Raw genomic sequence first — 16877 nt, forward strand, 5'->3', positions numbered from 1 at the left:
AAATAAACTGTTGGGTAACAAAAGGAAAACCAGCTTTTAAAGTCCTACTTCTCAGCCTCTGTTAGGCTAAAGAATATTCAGTATTTTAAAATATTGTCTACAGTTTGTAAGTTATAAAGAAAACCAAACTTACTTTACAATAATTTTATGGCTGTTTGTGAATTGACAGTAGGCAAGGAATCAAATGCTATATCTACTTCTAATCTCAATGACAAGTGTGACCAGGTAGGAAGTTCTATTCCATTCCAAAAATAAAAATAATAGATACAAATTTACAACAACAACAAAAACATATTTAACTTTAAAAGTGAGAAAAAGCAAGCCTGCTAGGTTCCAAAAGCAAAGAAATGAGAGAGCAACCACAGGTTAGCACTCTAGAACACAGCCTGACGACCTGTAAAGGAGCTGGGGGATGAGCATGATTTAATGTCCTGAAGTAAAAAACCAAAGAAAGAGGCTGGGAAGACAGCTTCACTGGCAAAATGTTCACTGCACAGGTGTAGGGATCTGTACAGGGATCTGCACTGGGCTGGCTAGATGGCTTGATGGGGTGAGGTACTTGCTGCAAAGTCTGATGACCCAATTTTGATTCCCAGAAAACACTGTGGATGGAGAGAACCAATTTCTGAAAATTACTCTCTGACCACTGTGGCACTAGCACATACACACAAATGTAACTTAACTAAATTAAAGGTATTAATATATCTACTAATAAAAGATCTAAGTGTGATCTGAACTCATCAAAGCTGAGTCCTGTGGTACATACTTGTAATCCTGATGCTGGGGAGGAAGCAGGAAGGTCTTAGGCCTCACTGTCCCAAGGATGGCAAGATACTTATGTGCACATATACCATAGGAGAAATATACAGGAAGCAGCAGCAGCAGCAGCAGCAGCAGCAGCAGCAGCAGCAGCAGCAGCAGCAGCAGCAGCAGCAGCACTGCTGAAGACGTAGCACAGTAGTAAAATGCTGGCCCAAAACATGCGAGGCCTTAGGTTCTATATCCAGCACTCCCCTTCCTACAAGAAGGACTGCTAATTTAAAATTTTAAAGCCAGACAAGCTTAAATAGGTACACAGAAGAGAAGCAGGGGCTACCTTCTTACTCTAGACATTAAGAATGTCTAGAGACAAAACAGAATGGCCAGCAGGTTGCAACTGGAGAATCTGATTTTGTATATCCTGGGTGGTAAGAAAAGCTATGCTGAAAATCACATAAAAACTGGCCAAGAACCATTGAAAACCAGAGTCCAATGAGGTGCAAACACAAGAACACTAAAGGAAGGCTTGTGACTTGGTGGGGAAAAGAATTCAGAAACTCACAAAGAACACTAAACCCCACACCTGTTAAGGCAGAGGTGCAGCCAATAAGAAAACTCTACTGCAGTCTGACAGTGAATCAGATGACCTGAGGGACACTTTTGAAGAACTTATCTGGAAAGATTAAACAATGAAACAAAGACAAACAAAAAACCCAGCAAGGCACTTTAGACAGACCAAATACAAACTTTAAGAAAAATTTAAAACAAAATAGGAACAATGTACAGGTTAGACAGCAGATAACCAGACCTGCCATGACAGTTGATGAACCAGGAGAACAAAGTGACTTAGAGTAGCACTGGCACTGAAGGGAGAAGAGACAGAAAACATGCTTTGAAATTCAAGGAAAGAATAGAGAAAATGGGAGATGATGTAACCACAGGGCAAAAAATTAAAACTTCTAATTAAAAAGAGAAGAAAGGATCTTTACTAGGAAAAATGAAAATAAATGTCCTCCTTTAGGTTACAGATAAGGAAACATTCTAAAACCTACTGGAGGGAGAGAGAATAAAAAAGAATCAGCAAATGTAAGACTTCTAATTGGCACTACCAGACAGAAAGGGTAATGTCTTCAGCATGCACACAGGCAGCACAACCTGCAATCACAACTGCGGCCTCACGACTGCTAAGGCCAGGCCCTATAGAGCATGCCTGTACTGTACTCCCAGCTACTTGAGGAGCTGAGGCAGGATTGTGATTTCAAGGTCAATATGCATCTGAGATACAAACACACTAAGGTATAATTGAAGCCGTATCCCAGAGATAGAAGACCTTTTAGAAACTGTGTACGTTTAGCCCCTTCCTTTTCTTGTATAACACATGTAACTTAACTTACAATCAAATCCTTCCCAACACCTTAACAACTGTATACAAACCAGCTCTACTGAAGATAAATGGATGTCTTCAGAAGCAACAGCGCTCTACCTGGACAAACAGTGACAGGCAGACAGCTGATAACAGCCAGGAATACAGAAAGCTGCTTTGCTAAGGTCATCAGGCTTTTAACATCATAACTGTCTGAAAACATTATCAATAAAGAGGAAAATACTGATCTTTAGGATAAATCCGAAAGAGATGTTATGTATTTATTTCCATCAGAAACAGGATGAAGGCTACAAGTTATGACAGCTTCTGATCCCTAGAAATGGGTATTCATTATTTTAAGAGATGAGAATGTTAACATGAATATAAAGAAAATAAGCAGAAAGCGCAATTGAGCCAACCAAGAACCTCCTTCCTCTTACGCTGTGATTTCTGAAGCCATGGAGAGATGGCACCTGCAATGGCTCTTGTCAATTGTTTATGCAATTGCTCTTTCTGACATTACAAAGCTCACATTTTATACACATCTAAAGAACCAGTTTTATAAATCCTTCAGGAATTCAGCCTTTGCAAACACAGATGCTGGACATATGGATCATTAGATTTTTGTGACATATTTCACAATTTAAAACAAGATTCTTAAAAGGAGAAAAATCATTTTCCCCCACATGAATTATTTTTTTTTTTCTTTCTTTTTTTTTTTTCGGAGCTGGGGACGGAACCCAGGGCCTTGCGCTGGCTAGGCAAGCGCTCTACCACTGAGCTAAATCCCCAACCCCCGCCCACATGAATTCTTTATCCTATCTTTTATTATTTTTAAAAAGATATAATTGTAGATTGCTACTTAGTAGATAAATTTACCATTTTATTGAAATTAAGTTGTAGAACATAAATTTGTACTTAGTCCAACTGTATTAAGATTTCAGGAATATATGTGCTGTCACTGTTATACTGAATTGTAAGTATAGAATGGAGGTGGTGAGTTATATTCTGATTGCTATTTAACAAGTTACCATGGTATTACTGGCTTGAAACAACATAAACTTCTGACCTTACATTACTATAGGTGTGTCTGACACGGATCTCACTGGGCTAAAATCAAAGTGCTGGCAGAGTTATGTTCCTTCTCTGAGGCTCTATGGGACAATTCATTTCCAAACTTCCCTAACTCTCAGATGCAGACCACAGTCCTTGTTTTCCTCTAACACTTATTTCAGGGTTACACCACGCTATGAGTACAGCCAGGGAAGATTCTTCTTGTGAGAATGAATGTGAATATACTAAGTCCAGCAAGATACTCTCAGCAAAGAATTCTGGTCAGTTAGCTAGTGTCCTTAATGGTATCCATCTTGTTAATTCAACAAGGTCAGCTTGATTCATCCTGAATTGTATCTACAACCTTAATTCTCCTTTGTCAGGTAAGGTAACATTAACGAGCTTCAGAGTCTGGCCATGGCAGGAATCTTAGGGATCAGGGGACTTTTTCTTACTAAGAGTCCTTTGCCGTGTCCACTGATACTATGAAGGTTCTGGGACTGCAGAGAAAGGTACTCTTGAGCCTTTTGAAGATCCATTTGCAAGGTGCGTATGTGAGCATCTATACATCTCTCCGACAGAAGAGCCTAGGACATTTTATCATTGTCTTAACGTATATGTAAACAGAAAGAATTATGAACTGCTGGTTTACACAGTTCCATTTATATAGTTTTAAAAATCCATATTTCTTTTGGAAAAAAAGTGTATTAATTTATAAACATCTTGGTGCTCTTGTTTTAGAGATGGCTTCAAAGTAGTATAGCAAACTCTTCACCACAGCTGAGATGGGCAATTAATGCCCGTGAAGCTTTAGCTGCACTGACAATGTTTGACTAGGACAGAACAAATCGAGATCATTTGAGCAAAGTATGGAGTCTTTACAATGAGATAACACTAAGCCCCTAGAACAAAGCAGACTAGGAATTTAAAGAGTAATACTGTCTCCTTTAACATTAGAACAGAGAGGGAAGCAAGCTAAAAGCACCTTTCTTCCTCTGGGAGAGCAGGGCAAGCAAACAACTAGATCACCGTGTTAAAACTGGATGGAAAATGTTGCAATTAAAAGGTGAAGGAAGAAAGCAAAAACCTGTTTCTGCACAGTCATAATTATCCCCCTTTCTATTGATTAGTGAATTAGTTGAGACATTGTTTCAGTATGTAGCCCAGGCTGGCCTTGAACTCACTATATAAGTCCCATACTGGTCTTAAGTTCACATTTTCTTGCCTGTCTCCTGTGTGCTAGAATTACAGACATGAACCTGGCATCTCTAATATTTTCTCCACTTTTTTTTTACAGTTTATATGTGAAACACTCCTACAGGCATGTGTTTAAACATTTGGTCCCCAGCTGGTAACACTGTCTAAGGAAGCTGTGGAACCTTTGGAATGTAGGCTTTGCTGAATGACATAGGCTATTAGGGTTTGCCTTAAGGGTTACAGCCTGGCCCTGCTTTTGATCCCTGCCTTCCTGACTTGCCACACACTTCTGCTGCCAGGAACTCTTGACATGCCTTCCCACCATAACAACTGAGGCTCTGAGCCAAACCTGTCTTCTCTCTCTCTCTTTTTTTTTTCTTTTTTTCGGAGCTGGGGACTGAACCCAGGGCCTTGCGCTAGCAAGCGCTCTACCACTGAGCTAAATCCCCAACCAAACCTGTCTTCTCTTAAGTTGCTTCTGCATATATTTTGTCACAGTGACAATAAAAGTAACTAATGCAGCTGCTTAAAAGATATCAAGCGTAGGGGAGATGGCTCAGTAGTTAAGAGTACTTGCTGCCTTGAAGAGGACTTGTGTCTGATTCCCAGTACCCACAAGGTGGCTCATAACCATCCATAACTCTAGTTCTAGGAGATTTAATACCATCTTCTGACCTCTGTGTCTGTGTGCACCAGACATGCAAGCAAAACACTTACACACATGAATTGATGATGATGATGATGGAGGATTCCTCTGGAAGTCCTTTTATTGTTGAGGATAGTTTTAGCTATCATGGGTTTTTTGTTTTTCCAGATGAATTTGCAAATTGTTCTATCTAACTCTATGAAGAACTGGATTGGAATTTTGATGGGGATTGCATATATCTGTAGATCTCTTTTGGTAAAATGGCCATTTTTACTACATTAGTCCTGCCGAACCATGAGCATGGGAGATCTTTCCATCTTCTGAGATCTTCAATTTCTTTCTTCAGAGGCTTGAAGTTCTTATCATACATATCTTTCACTTGCTTGGTTAAAGTCACACCAAGGTATTTTATATTATTTGGGACTATTATGAAGGGTGTTGTTTCCTTAATTTCTTTCTCAGCTTGTTTCTCTTTTGAGTAGAGGAAGGCTACTGATTTAGTTGAATCAATTTTATACCCAGCCACTTTGCTGAAGGTGTTTATTACGTTTAGTAGTTCTCTGGTGGAACTTTTGGGATGACTTAAATATACTATCATATCATCTGCAAATAGTGATATTTTGATTTCTTCCTTTCCAATCTGTATCCCTTTGATTTCCTTTTGTTGTCTGATTGCTCTGGCTAGGACTTCGAGAACTATATTGAATAAGTAGGGAGAGAGTGGGCAGCCTTGTCTAGTCCCTGATTTTAGTGGGATTGCTTCAAGTTTCTCTCCATTTAGTTTAATGTTAGCTACTGGTTTGCTGTATATGGCTTTTACTATGTTTAGGTATGGGCTTTGAATTCCTGTTCTTTCTAGGACTTTTATCATGAAGGGGTGTTGAATTTTGTCAAATGCTTTCTCAGCATCTAATGAAATAATCATGTGGTTTTTATCTTTCAGTTTGTTTATATAGTGAATTATGTTGATGGTTTTCCGTATATTAAACTATCCCTGCATACCTGGGATGAAGCCTACTTGATCATGATGGATAATTGTTTTGATGTGTTCTTGGATTTGGTTTGCAAGAATTTTATTGAGTATTTTTGCGTCAATATTCGTAAGGAAAATTGGTCTGAAATTTTCTTTGTTGGGTCTTTGTGTGGTTTAGGTATAAGAGTAATTGAGGCTTCATAGAAGGAATTCGGTAGCGCTCTGTCTGTTTCAGTTTTGTGGAATAGTTTGGACAGTATTGGTATGAGGTCTTCTATGAAGGTCTGATAGAATTCTGCATTGAACCCATCTGGACCTGGGATCTTTTTAGTTGGGAGACTTTTAATGACTGCTTCTATTTCTTTAGGAGTTATGGGGTTGTTTAACTGGTTTATCTGTTCCTGATTTAACTTCGGTACCTGGTATCTGTCTAGGAAATTTTCCATTTCCTGCAGATTTTCAAGTTTTGTTGAATATAGGCTTTTGTAGTAGGATCTGATGATTTTTTGAATTTCCTCTGATTCTGTAGTTATGTCTCCCTTTTCATTTCTGATTTTGCTAATTTGGACGCACTCTCTGTGTTCTCTGGTTAGTCTGGCTAAGGGTTTATCTATCTTGTTGATTTTCTCAAAGAACCAGCTTTTGGTTCTATTGATTCTTTGTATAGTCCTTTTTGTTTCTACTTGGTTGATTTCAGCTCTGAGTTTGATTATTTCCTGCCTTCTACTCCTCCTGGGTGTATTTGCTTCTTTTTGTTCTAGAGCTTTTAGGTGTGTTGTCAAGCTGCTGATATATGCTCTCTCCTTTTTCTTTCTGCAGGCACTCAGAGCTATGAGTTTTCCTCTTAGCACAGCTTTCATTGTGTCCCATAAGTTTGGGTATGTTGAACCTTCATTTTCATTAAATTCTTTAATTTCTTTATTTCTTCCTTGACCGGGTTATCATTGAGCAGAGCACTGTTCAACTTCCATGTATATGTGGGTGTTCTTTCCTTATTGTTATTGAAGACCTGCTTTAGCCCGTGGTGGTCTGATAGGACGCATGGGATTATTTCTATATATCTGTATCTGTTGAGGCCTGTTTTTTGCCCAATTATATGGTCAATTTTAGAGAAAGTACCATGAGGTGGTGAGAAGAAGGTATATCCTTTTGTTTTAGGAGAGAATGGTCTATAAATATCTGTTAAGTCCATTTGCTTCATGACTTCTCTTAGTCTGTCTACATCTCTGTTTAATTTCTGTTTCCATGATCTGTCCATTGATGAGAGTGGGGTGTTGAAATCTCCTAATATTATTGTGTGAGGTGTAACGTGTGCTTTGAGCTTTAGTAAGGTTTCTTTTATGGATGTAGGTGCCCTTGTATTTGGAGCACAGATATTTAGGATTGAGAGTTCATCTTGGTGAATTTTTCGTTTGATGAATATGAAGTGTCCTTCCTTTTTTGATGACTTTTGGTTGAAAATCGATTTTATTGCTACTTCAGCTTGCTTCTTCAGACCATTTGCTTAGAATGTTGTTTTCCAGCCTTTTACTCTGAAGTAGTGTCTATCTTTGTCTCTGAGCTGTGTTTCCTGTAGGCAGCAAAATGCTGGGTCCTCATTACATATCCAGTTTGTTAATCTGTGTCTTTTTATTGGGAAATTGAGTCCATTGATGTTGAGAGATATTAAGGAATAGTGATTGTTGCTTCCTTATATCTTCGTATTTGGAGGTGAGATTATGTTTGTGTCCTTGTCTTCTCTTTGTTTTGTTGCAAAATTTGTTGCTCTTTTTCGGGTGTAGCTTGCCTCTTTGAGTTGGGCTTTACCATTTATTATCCTTTGTAGGGCTGAATTTGTAGAAAGATATTGTGTAAATTTGGTTTGTCATGGAATATCTTGGTTTCTCCATCTATGTTAATTGAGAGTTTTGCTGGATACAGTAATCTGGGCTGGCATTTGTGTTTTCTTAGAGTCTGTATGACATCTGTCCAGGATCTTCTGGCTTTCATAGTCTCTGGTGTAACTCACAGCTCTTATGATCACATTTGTGGCCACATATGGAATGTATATATTAGAAAACAGGACTGTATCGTTCAGAAAATATTCATAAAAAACCAAACACCTTTTATTAACATTAATTAAAATGAAATATAAATTTGAAGGTAACCTGCTAAAGACAGGCTCTTATATAGAAATGAGAATTTGACAGGGAAAGGCCCTAATACTCACATCCTGTCAAATGGGTCAAGAGTGTACAATCCAGAAGGGTGAAGAACTGTTTTTCTCCCCTAAACACCAGTTTTTTCAGTGTACCTGCAGGGGGCCTTAGAACTAATGATGTAGTCCAAGCTGGCCTTGAACTTGGGCACTTTTGCTTCTGCCTTGTGGTTATACAATCCTGCCACCATGCAGCCAACTTTTGAAGAAATCAAAAGCCTTATTGTGGTTTGAATGAAAATGGCCCCCATAGGCCCACAGGGAGGAGCACTACTGAGAGGTATGGTCTTGTTTGAGGAAGTATCACTGGGCTTGGGCTTTGGGGTTTCAGAAGCCCAAGCTGGACCAGTGCTTTTCTCTCTCCCTGTTGCCTGTGGATCCAGAGATAGAAGACTCAGCTACTTCTCCAGCACTATGTCTGCCTGAATGCCGCCATGCTACCCACTATGACAATAATGGACTAAACCACTGAACTATAAGCCAGCCCCAATTAAATGTTTTCCCTTATAAGAGTTGCTGTGGTCATGGTTTCTCTTCATAGCAATAAAACCCAAACTAAGACAAGCCTCTAGTTCCTGTTTTTCAGAAAAGGTATTATGGATAATCTCTCTTGGGATTAATTCTGGAACCACATCCATAACCAGCACAGATTATCTCCATAGCTCACCTCATCCTACACATTGTAGAGCAAGGCCGTTCACAGTGGTGCATAGGCACTGTCTGTGGATCTAGTGAAATCATTGACTAGGTAGATATTTGAATGGATCAGGCTTTGGAGGTGGTTTCTTTCAGAGTACACAAGAAAAGTGGATATATCATCCATGCTGATGTCCCTAAAGGAAGGTAGTTAGGTTTAACTAAGAGGAGATTTTCAAAGGCAGTGGAAAGTCATGATGGCAGAAGGCTAAACTCAGAACACTGGTTCTAAGATGAACAGAAGCCCTGCCTATCCCAGGAAAGTCTGGGCCTACAGCTCATCCCCAAGGCTAAAAGCAGAGCTCTAAGCACACTCTAAGGTCACCATCATGTGTGGCCCTGCCCCTCCATCATCCTGATCACACCGAGTATGCCATGAAGAATACAAATCAAATGTTCTTTCAGTTTCTGTTTTCATCAAGCCTTAAACTGTGAAGTCTGAAGAGCCATGTTTTGTTTACACATCTGTTCAAACAAAAGACTTAAAAAGAGATCTCTTTGGTTAAGGGCCAAACTGTAAGCACACACAAAGGCATAAATTCGCTTATCTTTGCAATGCAAGGAACTAGGAGAGCTATCAAAACACAGACCAGTGAAAGAAAATCCATGCAAATGGCAGCTGGATCTGAGGTGATAGAGCTGTTTACAAACCTTTGTGCAACAGTGTAAAATACTCAATTAATCGTTCAAGGCTATCATAATGTAGGTCTCTGTATTCAACAAAAACCTAAGGCTAAAAGCCACTCCTGAACCTTAAACCATTGTCTAGGGAAAAAAACACGTGGTTAGAGGATCCAAAGCCACATTTTCTGTATATGTTTAAAACTGACAGTCATGCCTGAAAACACAAGCAGATTAAAAACACAAACATGTTGTGGGAGGAAGAGGGAACTGAGGTTGGCAACCCTAGCTCCTTTCCTCCCAGAAGGTACAATAGCTGCAATTTAAAGCAACTTTGTGTTGGTTTTACGACAGGATCTCTCACTTTGTGTCCCAGGCTAGCCTAAAAGTCAGCATGCAGCATAGGATGGAACTGAACTTACGATTCTGCTTGAGACTCTGGAGTGCGCTATAAAGTGGCGCTATAAAGACGTGCATCTCCACACCCAGTCTGTAGTAAGAAAGTTCACAGAACTTGGCTGCTGGATGGCTCAGAAGATAGAGGAGCTTGCTACCAGACCCAATAACCCGAGTTCCATCCCAAGACCCCACAACATGGTGGAAGTAGAAAACTGATTCCTTCAAACTCCGTGTATGTGTAAACACACACACACACCCCTCTGCCACACACGTAGTATGGGGACATATATGGTAATACACACAGACTAAATAAATGTAAAAAAATGAAGAAATTTCACAGAACTGCGTCAGAGGATGAAGTCACATTGTCACTCCATACACAGGCAGGGCCATCTTCCTTTCTCCATTCTCCACATGCTCCTTTATCAAGCAGGCTTCCTTTGCCAGCCTATGACCAGCAATGATGTATAACCAACATGCATGCTGCTAAAACCTGACTAAGCATTCTGTATTACCTGCCACTGTGACACTTTAATTTGAACAGCTGAGTTGAAGTAGTTTTATTGTGAAAATGGTAGTAGGGATCTGCTTTATGTTGTATTTTAATGTGGAATTATCAGTAACAAGTGTTTTCTGAATGCCCACTCTCTGTTGCTAAGTGGTCATGTTTAGAAGTGTATGTTATGGTCTTTATCCTCATGTCTTGTAACATACACAGAGAATAGATATACATGAGATAAGTTACCGTAAGTTCACATCACATCAGCAATGATGACCAGCATTGAGAAATGTGAATTGGAAGGTCAGCCAGCAGATTAGGTCTGGTTGGAGGTGTGGGGTTACACACAAATCTATGTTTAAGCAAAGTGGAGTGTTTTCCCTCTGGTCTCACAATACTATACTACATACAGAGGGTTCTGTTCTCAGTGTGCTGGGATTTCCTGCACTAGAAAGCAGCAGTGAGCATGCGCTTGGTACCCTAATTTAATTCTTCACCATCTCTCCAAGACTAGCGATTCTCTGACTCCAGATGCCAACTGCAAGCCCCAGGTTAGCATAGCTGTGCTTGTTAGAGCAGCTCACAAAACTTGAGAGCACTTGCTTCTGCTCACTAGTTTATTACTCGGGATATTCCACACACTGAAGCAATATGCAGAGGCACATTTGTGGGGGGCACAGTATGGAGCACCCACGCCTACTGTGGGTGCCACACTACAGTAACCTCCACATGCTCGGCTATTCAGAAGATCAAAACCCATTCTCCTTGGGTTTTATGGGTACTTTACTGCACAGGCATAACTGCTAGCAGGCTGACTGGGGAAACCAACAAGGCTTATCTGCCCCATTGCTCTTCATAGTCTCTTCCTCTATGGATGGGACAGGACCCTTCTGGAATGAGGGTTTTCAGTCAGGGAATTTCTGTAAGTTGGTCTTAAGACAAAAACAATTGTTGGTGAAAGATAGGTAGCTAGAACCCACTTTGGAGAGGGCATTATGAGCCTAACAGTGTCCAAAGCCGAAACATGTGTATCAGAATATCACGATTTCTTATTCCCCAGTCTGTATACATTTAGGGGTATCTTTGAGTAAGGTGATTTCCAGGAAAATTAAAAAGTTGTTCTTAGAAAATGATTCAAACCACCTAAGTGTTTAGAACACAGGCAGGGGTAAGACTTGGCGGGTGTGCCTGCTCAGCAAGTGCAAATGTCTGGCATTTATCCCCTTTACTGAAAACCAGACCAAACCAACTATGCCCAACAAGTCAGACACCTCAAGACCAAAACCGCGTCAGAAGCCACTGAACCATGACAAAACTAAACAATTTTTTAAAAAAAGTATTTATTCAGATATGAACTGTATGTAAAGTATCATTTTAGGTTATTAAAACAGAGTCAGAGATACGTCTTACTTAGAAAAATCTAAGTTTAGAGTTTATTTAAAGGTTATTTCTTATAGGTACCTAAAGAATGCTGAGAGCAGGAAAAACCGTGCTCTCAGAGCACCCTTATGGGTTATCTAAGACCAAGTTACTGCTCTGAAACCATATACATATGACTAACACTACAAAGAATGAGGTTGTATCTGTATTTGTAGGCATGTGTGTGCACATGTGAGTATGCGCGCGTTTGTGTGTGTGTAGCAGTAACAAATAAAGAAAAAGGCAATGATTTTGACAGGGAACAAGGAAGGAATAGTACATGGGAGAGACTGGAAGGAGGAACGAGAAGGGGGAAATGATATATTTTAATTTTTAAAAAGAAGAGATAAGTCTTAACCCAACTATACCATTACTCTCAAACACCTATTTTAAAGCAAGAACTGGCCACACAAACTTCTACTGAGTGAAGAAGGAAAAACCTAAGAGGAAGGGCGGTTTATTTCCAGCTGAGGGAGAAACTAGTGGAGACCTAGGGAAGAGATGACACATTTGTGGTGGTTCATTTTGGAAGGCAGTGCGACTTGGGAGATATAAATGCAAACTGAATGGTAATCTAGGTAAGGGAAAAGTACAAATATAAATCAGGTTCTCCAAAGGAAAAGACTAAGACACACACACACACACACACACACACACACACACACACATACACACACACACACACACAGAGAGAGAGAGAGAGAGAGAGAGAGAGAGAGAGAGAGAGAGAGAGAGAATATTACACTGACTTGTATAAGCAAAGGTTAAATAATCCTACAATGGCCATCCCTAAGTGAGAAACCAGAGAATGCAGTAGATGCTTAGTCTAAGAAGCTAGAAACATTAGAACAAGAGGGACCAATAAAGCAGCTCCAATTAGGGGCTGAGGGTCTGGAAACCCCTTAGAGAGTTGCTGATGTGGGCTGGCATTCAAAGACTAAAGCACTGTCAATGCCTGATGGCCACTGGCAATAGCAACAGCAGTGTACCCACACAGGAAGGATCACATCAGGACATGAGGGGGCTTTCTCATCTAGCCAAATTCAGGCCATATTGAGAGCAGATCTTCCCCTTCAGGTTACCAATCCCTGTATCAATTGTCTGGAAATACCATCAAAGACACACCAGAGGCTGACTACTAATTTTCTTGGCATCTCTTAATCCAGTCATGCTGATAACTAACATTAACCTTCACAATGTTTAGAAAAAGTAAAATCATGCCTTTGATAAATATCTTTGGTTGAATTGATACTCTATAGTCTTGTGCTTCTTGTTGTGTGTGGCGTTTAGAGGTCAGAGGAAAACCTTGCATGTGGATCATTACTTTGTACCTCCAAGCGTGGTTTCTTGGTTGTTACTAATGTGGATGCTCATGGATATGCCTATGCCCAGAATAACTGGCCATGAGCTTCCAGGAACTCTCTGATCTCCACTTCCCATCTCTCTCTAGGAGCACTGTGATCACAGACATTTGCTACAACAGTAGGCTTCATATGAGTTCTGGGGATTCAAATTCAGGTCCCATTCTTATGTATCAACCACTACTTCCTCCACCAAGCTACATCTCCAATCCTTGGTGAACTTCTTGGTCCAGACAGAGTTCAATTCTTTGAAATCCATATTTTAAAAAGGAAGTATGAATTCAATCTAGTTGCTGGCTTGTTTTTTACAGGTCAAATTTGAGTAAATTTTTCAAAAACTACATATATTTAAAAAATAAGATTAATATGTCACAAATCGGAAATCTTCAAGCACAGATGAAAGAAAGTAAAAGGAAAACACAAGAAAAGACAGCGAGAGAGTCCACAGGATAGAAGCTGACAGCCATTTCTGAGGCCTGGAGACTCTTAGCTTCTCATTTTAAAAATAAGTAAAATTTGTGGTTATACTTCCCCTTATTATCCCTTAGTTCACCAGGTGAATCACTAAGAGTTCAATGATGTCTTTTACCTCTGAACTTCTAATCTATTACCAGAAGGCATTATCTAAAGAAACGACATTTTGCAAATTATTAAAATCTTACTACTGTCTAAACCAAGAAGTTGCTCAAAGTCAATATCTCTCTACAATAATAAAGATCACCAGCTAGGAAAAAAGTTGGAATTATCACACTTCCTAAAAGGGAAATTACTTTTGTTAATCTATCCAATGTTAGTTAAGTTTGTAGCTTCTTAAAAAATACGTATGTATGTATGTATGTATGTACATACGTACGTATGTTGTGTTTACCCCTTTTCATGGGAAACCAGCCATGGGTCATGGAAGGTTCTTAATAAAATTAACCAGGTAGCTTATAAAGTATTATAAAAGCTTTATTGGTACAATGAGCAAAAAGTAATGATAATTATACAAATCCACAGAAGAGTTTAGTCCTCACGTAATTGTTAAGCAGCTATCATAATTACAATAATAAAAGTCTATGTTCTGTTCTGAGCAATTTCAGCACTTTTTTTGCAAGGAGGTATATATGTTTTGGAGATTAAGAGGAAGAATGACACAGGTTGTCCTGGACCTTAGTTGTAAGAAGTAACAGATTATGTGTACACGTGGCACTGGCTTGTCCTTCTCCTGCTTAAAAAGTGAGTATTCTTCACTTAGATGACACACTGCTTTTTGGAACAGAAAGTTACCTACAGAATTCCTCCTTTTATGCTAAAAGTACCATAACCTCATGCATATACACAGCAATCTTAGAAACCTTAATCCTACTTGTTATGCGGGGAAAAAACTATCTGATAACAGTTACATAAAGTTAATATTGAGATTAAAAAATTATTAGGCTTAAGGAAAAGTCCTACTAAGAGTTAATTCTATTAACATGCTGAAACCATAAACTACCTACTAGACTACCTCATAAGCTAGTAAATTACTTTATACCATTGACCATTCAGTATCCCGAAATGAAGAATTACAGAATGTGCTCTTTCCTCAAAGTCTGCTGATTCTAAACAGTCCATCCCTCCTTACACAAGCTGTGTAAACACACTGCAATCAAGCCCAGCACATCTCACAAATCCCCGCTTGAGGTAATCTACAAAACGTCACTCTAACACATATATAAGAAAAGGTCCTGCTAACACAACATTTTGAGTTTACAGTATTCTCAACAATACTTAAATCTGCATTACTTATAAAAAAACCAACACTCCCACCACAGCCTGACAAGTCTCTTAGTTCTCTCATTTACAGAACACTGCAATAATATAAAGAAGGGTTTACTATTAATCCAGGTTTTACTACAAAGCAACCCATTATTTTTCTGTCAAAAACTGGCAGGAGTGCCAAGTGTCTGTCATCCAATTCAGGGGATTAAGTCTTCTTTTATAGTCTGATACTTGTACCAATCCATAAAAATACAGATATAGTTTCTTAGAGTTGGTCACAGTCTATATTTTGGCTTGAATTCAGGCAGCAGAGGTTGACTATGACAGCTGGCAGGAAACTCAGGGGAGAATACATCCTCCTCCTTTAGTCACCATATCTCTGTTGCCATAGTGATTAATCCTAAATTGAATGCTGTCTTTGTACATTCTTTTCAGAAAGCTTTAAGTAAACTTAAGTTGAAGACATGCAGCTGATTGAGAAAGAAGGCACTGCATCCCCACAGGTGCAGTTAAACTGTGTGACACATACCACAGGCCCAGTGAAGTCTGTGACACACACACCACAGGCCCAGTGAAGTCTGTGACACACACATCACAGGTCCAGTGAAGTCTGTGACACACACACCACAGGCCCAGTGAAGTCTGTGACACACACCACAGGTCCAGTGAAGTCTGTGACACACACACCACAGGTACAGTGAAGTCTGTGACACACACACCACAGGTACAGTGAAGTCTGTGACACACACACCACAGGCACAGTGAAGTCTGTGACACACATACCACAGGTACAGTGAAGTCTGTGACACACATACCACAGGTACAGTGAAGTCTGTGACACACACACCACAGGCCCAGTGAAGTCTGTGACACACACACCACAGGCACAGTGAAGTCTGTGACACACACACCACAGGCCCAGTGAAGTCTGTGACACACACACCACAGGTACAGTGAAGTCTGTGACACACACACCACAGGTACAGTGAAGTCTGTGACACACACACCACAGGCACAGTGAAGTCTGTGACACACACACCACAGGCACAGTGAAGTCTGTGACACACACACCACAGGTACAGTGAAGTCTGTGACACACACACCACAGGCCCAGTGAAGTCTGTGACACACACACCACAGGCACAGTGAAGTCTGTGACACACATACCACAGGTACAGTGAAGTCTGTGACACACACACCACAGGCCCAGTGAAGTCTGTGACACACACACCACAGGCACAGTGAAGTCTGTGACACACACCACAGGTACAGTGAAGTCTGTGACACACACACCACAGGTACAGTGAAGTCTGTGACACACACACCACAGGTACAGTGAAGTCTGTGACACACACACCACAGGCACAGTGAAGTCTGTGACACACACACCACAGGCACAGTGAAGTCTGTGACACACACACCACAGGTACAGTGAAGTCTGTGACACACACATCACAGGTACAGTGAAGTCTGTGACACACACACCACAGGCCCAGTGAAGTCTGTGACACACACACCACAGGCCCAGTGAAGTCTGTGACACACACCACAGGTACAGTGAAGTCTGTGACACACACACCACAGGCACAGTGAAGTCTGTGACACACACACCACAGGCACAGTGAAGTCTGTGACACACACACCACAGGCACAGTGAAGTCTGTGACACACATACCACAGGTACAGTGAAGTCTGTGACACACACACCACAGGCCCAGTGAAGTCTGTGACACACACACCACAGGTACAGTGAAGTCTGTGACACACACACCACAGGCCCAGTGAAGTCTGTGATACACACCACAGGCCCAGTGAAGTCTGTGACACACACACCACAGGTACAGTGAAGTCTGACACACACACCACACGTACAGTGAAGTCTGTGACACACACACCACACGTACAGTGAAGTCTGTGACACACACACCACAGGTACAGTGAAGTCTGGTGA

At 40.4% G+C, this 16877-nt stretch overlaps 1 protein-coding gene across 6 annotated transcripts in view; it reads right to left on the reverse strand.

The window, feature by feature from the left end:
* Window positions 1–16877, reverse strand: part of Ercc6l2 (ERCC excision repair 6 like 2) — a 155967-nt gene that overhangs the window by 68245 nt on the left and 70845 nt on the right. The gene's annotated exons all lie outside the window — the stretch shown is intronic.

This window comes from Rattus norvegicus, chromosome 17 (assembly GCF_021556685.1).
Source record: "Rattus norvegicus strain SHRSP/BbbUtx chromosome 17, alternate assembly SHRSP_T2T, whole genome shotgun sequence".
NCBI lineage: Eukaryota > Metazoa > Chordata > Mammalia > Rodentia > Muridae > Rattus > Rattus norvegicus.